At 40.8% G+C, this 6,263-nt stretch overlaps 1 pseudogene; it reads right to left on the reverse strand.

Annotated features, from left to right (window-relative positions):
• Window positions 1-3,172: 3,172 nt before the first annotated feature.
• Window positions 3,173-5,829, reverse strand: LOC142384850 (uncharacterized; annotated as a pseudogene).
• Between the last annotated feature and the right edge of the window lie 434 nt (window positions 5,830-6,263).

Consider the following 6,263-nt stretch of genomic DNA (forward strand, 5'->3'; position numbering starts at 1 on the left):
TTATTTATTTTATTATTTTTTTACCCCTTGTCCTGTCCAGCATTATGACAGCAGAATTGTAATCTGAATACCGTTTATGCTAAACACATTTGCTATGCCAAGGGAAGCTTTATGAATGTAAAGCTCCCCTTGATGCCCACCAACTCCTCATTTTTATTTATTTATTTTTGTTACAATATTTAACATGATGTGATAGTGTGATAGTACCGGACCGGGGGACAGAGAGAGAGGGAGAGCGAAGAAGAGAAAAAAGGAACAGAAACATGAAGAGACAAACATGAAAAATCAGACAACCAGCTGCTACACCTGTAAAAACAAAACTGAAGACGATTCACTGCTTTTGTGGGGAATCAAGCCTTAGAAGCACCTGTAAGCAGACAAGCAGAGAACAAAGTTGACAAGCTAGTTAGCAACAGGTCAGCATCAGGGAATAATGGACGAGGAGAAGTTGATCTTTACCGTGGAACAGCACCCAATGGTTTATGACCCCAAACACCCATACCACAAAGATCTGAACCGAAGACATGGGCTGTAATCGCCAGAGAACTCGGTGTTTCAAGTGAGTACTTTCTGAACCAATAGAATCACTCCCGACAAAATTGTCCCGCTGTATATCAGGACACCCTCGCAAAATTTCAGCATCGTATCGTGTCAGTTTCGCTCGTTCACTTTCAGTCAGGATGAGGTGTGTGTCTTATCTGTCCGATACTCCCATGTTCATCTGTCCAGATCTTATGGTGTGCCACATGTCAGTTTCACTCTTCATCTTTGTTCTCTTATTGAGCCAAAGATTGGGTTAGATTCTAAAACTTTAACTATTTTACATCTGCTCAGACAAACCAAATATTTCAACACAACATTGAGTGTGCCTTCAGATAAATTTTGTTTTTGATGATTTCCAAACTGATAGCTAAAATGATTCCATTCATCCTTGCAAACTGTATTTTGAGTTACCATATGATGTTAAGGTTTTTATTCTGTAGTGAACCACTCATTGTTTTTTCTTTTTAGTTTATACTATTTTTTTATATATTTTTTATTCATCTGCTGTATGAACAGAATTTCCTGTTTTTAATAAAGCCTATCTTGCGTAGATGTATTAAACTGTAAACCGTAAAAGTGTGCCTCAGAAAAATACTTGACATAAATGGTAACCCTTTGTTACACAAACATTTCAGAACCACTGAGCAGGAGTCGCTGTATAAAGAATCCTCTTTACGAATCTACGCTTGTAGCTGAAGAAGCACCACTGTGCTGCTACGATAACAGGAAAAACCTTTTTTTCTAAATCCTCTCATTACACCTCATTTCCTGACATGATAGCCTTAGCATATTTGTTAAAACTAAGCAACTACTCCATGTCAACATTACCGGCCATGTGCTTGCGCTCTCTGTGTCTTTCTCTCTCTATTTAGGTGCATAAAATAAGCTTGTTCCAGCATTACAATCTATGATGCCATGTAGTGTGACACAGACACTGCCTGTATGAAATGCAGAAAAACTGGAAACATGGCCTGCTTCAAGTTTGAGCAAATAAATAATTATACAATTCAATCAAATCTAGGGTTTTCATCTATTACTTGAACACTTCTATGTTTTAAAGCGGCACTATGCAACTTTCAGTAATACGGGGTTTGTTTACCATGCAATACACACCCCAAAGCTGTAGGGGGAGCTCCGTAGAAAATAAGGCGACAGTCTAGCCATATTATATATTACTACTCTAGAAGCTAACCGCATTCAATTTAGCCGTCGACAGCTAATGGAGAGAGGTGTGTCTTATCAGGCTCCCTAGCTCGGCTCAGAGCCCTTTAGACCTGCCGTGAAGCAGTAGTTCTCGGCTCTCGTGTGTCGCGAGACTTCCAGAGGTAAACAAAGCACGCGGCGCCACAGGCAAAGTTGCAAGCGCTGTTTCGGGCTAGGGCCACCAGATGGAGATGGAAATGTCACCGTTTTCATCAGAACGGGTCAGCCAAGCAATCTGATGATTGCCAAGCAATTTTATGACCATGAAAAAGTTGCATAGTTTCGCTTTAATATTTCCTCTGTCTTGAGAACCTCGACATATAAGAAAACATTCAGGGCTCAAAAGGTGGTGTGAATAGACACCATTTTAATAAACATGATGTTACTGCAAATATGTGGCTGTCTTCTTTTGATGGAATATGTTTTTTTCAAATATATTTGATGCAAACAGAATTCAAACACTGTTGTGGGCATAAACATGTCTCAGCCATCTCAGTACATGTTCTGCCTTTTAATATTTCGACACTTTTACCAAGACGTGATGTCGCGGCCTTTTAAATTTCCAAATGATATATCCAATAAAGGCCGTGGGTGGCAGCAGGTGGTTGTGTTCTTGACTTGCACGCACTTCAGTTGTTAAAATATATGTGGTTTATTTTTTCTCTTACCAACAAAAAATGTGAACAAAACAATAACAAAAAATTCTTACGATTGAGATGAAAACAAAAGTTAACTTGTTTGAAATTAATAAGATCTGAAAGTGGTCAAAAAATCATTTCACCACCACCTCCCATCCTCACACCAGACATTTGCCAAACAAAAAAGAGCCCCTGGTGTGTTCTTAATCTGTTTGATTAATGGGCGGGTCCAAAAGCCACCAAAATAATTTAAACAATCTCAAATACAAAATTAACCCCAGATCTTGACTCCAAATCAACCAAAGTATATTCCAACATACCAAAGAAAACCAAACCGATAGAACCCATGAATAAGAAACATAAATGGCCACAACATCCCGGCCCTTAATTCCTGTACAACATGAATTATCTAACATTCATATAAGTGGCCATTATAAATTTATTATTAATATTAACGTTAACAGACTTAGATCTTCACTAACTTTCTCAAATAATTCATATAAACATCAACTTATCCAGCAATCCAGGTTATACACAAAAACATTTTTTTTGTTTGTAGTCCATATACGTCTTTATAGAGAAAAAATGAAAAAATAGAAAGGCAAAAACAGTCAATGTTCCATGAGTTCAAGTCATTTTCTTGTTTATGTGCATGGACTGTGCATGTGTATAAAGGTGTATGTTGCAAAATGAGATGTTCAGCATGTCAGTAAATGAGTATCAGTGTAACTGCAGAGCCAGAGGTTCCAGAACTTGACTCAGTTGGAGACAAACATTTATTGTCGTCTCTATACAGCCTCAAGCAGGAGACATATTTTGTTGATCGGCTTCTCCAGTTCATTTGTTCTTGTCTTGACTCGAACACGCCGAACCAATCCGTGTGCATCTGCCATGGTTTCTGTGATGCGTCCAATGGGCCAAGAATTTCTTGGGGCAGCCTCGTCGACAACAAGCACCACATCATCAATGGCAAAGTTCCTGCGAGTTTTATTCCACTTCTGACGCTCTTGCAACATAGGGAGGTATTCTTTCACCCACCTTTTCCAGAACAGGTCCACAATGTATTGGGCTTGTCTCCATCGCCTCCGACTATACAGGTCCTCCTTTTTGAACAAACCTGGTGGCATCACAGGTTTACCCTTTAATTGGAGCAAATGATTTGGAGTAAGAGCCTCCAAGTCATTGGGATCGTCAGAAGAAGGTGTGATTGGGCGATCATTTAATATAGCTTCTACTTCGCATAAAACTGTATGCAAGCCTTCGTCATCTAGTATTTGTTGGTTTGTGATAGAGCATAATAATCTCTTTATTTCTTGCACTAGGCGCTCCCAAACACCACCATGGTGGGCCCCATGGGGCGGGTTAAAGGTCCACTTTATGCCGTCCAGTGCTAAATATTTTTGGATTTTGCTTTGATTTAGCTCCATTATGGCTTGCTTTAACTCACGATTTGAGCTGACAAAGTTGGTTCCATTGTCCGACCGGATTTCCTTGACTTGTCCTCTGCGGCAGATGAATCTCCTGATAGCATTTATGCAGGAATCTGTGTTGAGAGAATGTGCCACCTCAAGGTGAACTGCACGACAAGTTAGGCATGTAAAAAGAACTCCATATCTTTTCACAATACTCCTCCCTCTCTTCACTTGTATTGGTCCAAAATAATCAGCACCAACATAGGTAAACGGTGGAAGATCAGCTGAGATTCTGTCAATGGGAAGATTAGACATTTTCTGCTCACCTGGCTTTTGTCGCCGTCTTTGACACACCATACATTCTCTAATGATCTTTCTAGCTGCTGAATTAGCATGGGGGATCCAGTACTGACGTCGAAGGGTAGAAAGCATGTGATTTCTTCCTCTGTGTCCAACCTTTTCATGCGTATGTTGAAGAATGAGCTTTGAAACATGGCTTTCTTTTGGCAAAATTGCAGGATGTTTTGTTTCCTCGGGTAATGCTGCTTTGCTCAGTCTGCCGCCCACTCTTAACAGACCATCCGTAACAACAGGATCAAGCTTGTACAGGTGACTTGACTTCTTAACAGCACCGGAGCTCAAGGCAGCTATTTCATCGCCATAATATTTCCTTTGCACAAATCTCACTATGGCTTCCTCAGCTGTTGATAGATCATCAGTTGTGAGCTGAGCATCCCGTTTATTGTCCTGTTTAGCGCACATTTGACTTCCACAGTGTGCGTCCAGGAACTTGTTTTTCTTTGTTTGTAGCCTTTCTTTCAGTTTCAGGATCCATGCTACACATCTTTTCAGCTTTGTCCAACTAGAAAAGTACATTAGCAGCTTAGTAGTGGGACACCCTTCTTTCAGTACAGCCGCATATGTCAGGACCTGAACTTTAATCTCTGGATCAGCTTCCAAGTGGACAGGTATTGCTTTCATCACTGTTGGCCATTGTATCTTAGGTTTGGTGAGGAATTCTGGACCGCTAATCCAGGTGGAAGACTTTAAAAAAGGGCCAATCTTCATGCCTTGAGAGGCTGAATCAGCTGGATTCAACTTTGAACTGATGTACCTCCACTGAGTAACTTTTGTAAGCTCACGAATGATAGAAACTCTATTAGCTACATATGTTTTAAACCGTGTCGTTGTGTTTGCAATGTACTGCAGGACAGTCGTGCTGTCTGATCAGAAAATTGATTCACTCAAATTGAGTTTAAGTTGAACTGATAGCATTTTGTCCAAACGCACAGCTAAGACTGCAGCAGCAAGTTCAAGTCGTGGTATAGTGACTTGTTTTAATGGTGCCACCCTTGCTTTACCAATAACAAAGGCAACACACACTTCCTGTTTGCTATTAGATAGCCTAAGATATGACACAGCACCATACCCAGTCTCACTGGCATCACAAAAGTGATGCAGCTGAGCACTTCTTATCTCCCCAAATCCTTTGGGTGAGATGCATCTTCTGACACTAAAGGTGTCTAGAAGAACTAACTCTTCAACCCATTTTTTCCAAACTTGTGCCATTTCTGGTGGAATTGTCTCATCCCAGCCAAACTTCAGTTTACAGAGATGTTGAAGAATTTGCTTTGCAGGGAGAATGACTGGAGCTAAGAAACCCAAAGGGTCATAAATAGAACTAACATTGGACAGAATACCACGTCTTGTTAGTGGTTTGTGCTTGTTTACAATGCTATAGGTGAAAACATCCTGTTCAACATCCCATTGCACTCCTAAAGCTCTTTCAGTGGGAAGCTGATCCCGGCTAAAGTCCAACATCTTTACACCTGTTGCTCTGTTTTCCTCAGGAATCTGAGAGAGGACAGAGCGCTCATTACATACCCATTTATTGAGCTTAAATCCCCCCTTTGAACACAATTCTGTGAGCTGCTGATAAAGAGAGATGGCCTGCTCAACAGACTGGACAGACTTAAGACAGTCATCTACATAGAAACTGTGCCTGATTGTATTTATAATCTCTTCTGGGTACATTTCTTGGTTGTCATCAGCAGTCTTTAATAGTGCATATGTGGCACAACTGGGGGAGGATACTGCCCCAAAAATGTGGACCAACATTCTATGCTCAACAAGCTCTTTTGTGAGGTTACCGTCGGGCCACCAGAGAAAACGTAAGTAATTTACATGTTCCTCAGCTACTCTGACTTGGTGGAACATCCCTTTAATGTCTGTCATAACGGCTATTGGACCCTGCTGAAAGCGAATGAGTACACCTAGTAAGGTGCTAGTCATGTCTGGTCCTTGTAATAGCTCTTTGTTCAGTGATGTTCCAGCAAACATTGCAGCACAATCATAAACAACCCGCAGCGTTTTCTTGCGGGGGTGGTAGACCCCATGATGAGGTATATACCACACCTTTCCTTCCTCATGTTCTATCTGATCTTGTGGTATTATTTCTGAAAACCCT

Source organism: Odontesthes bonariensis, chromosome 7 (genome assembly GCF_027942865.1).
Source record: "Odontesthes bonariensis isolate fOdoBon6 chromosome 7, fOdoBon6.hap1, whole genome shotgun sequence".
NCBI lineage: Eukaryota > Metazoa > Chordata > Actinopteri > Atheriniformes > Atherinopsidae > Odontesthes > Odontesthes bonariensis.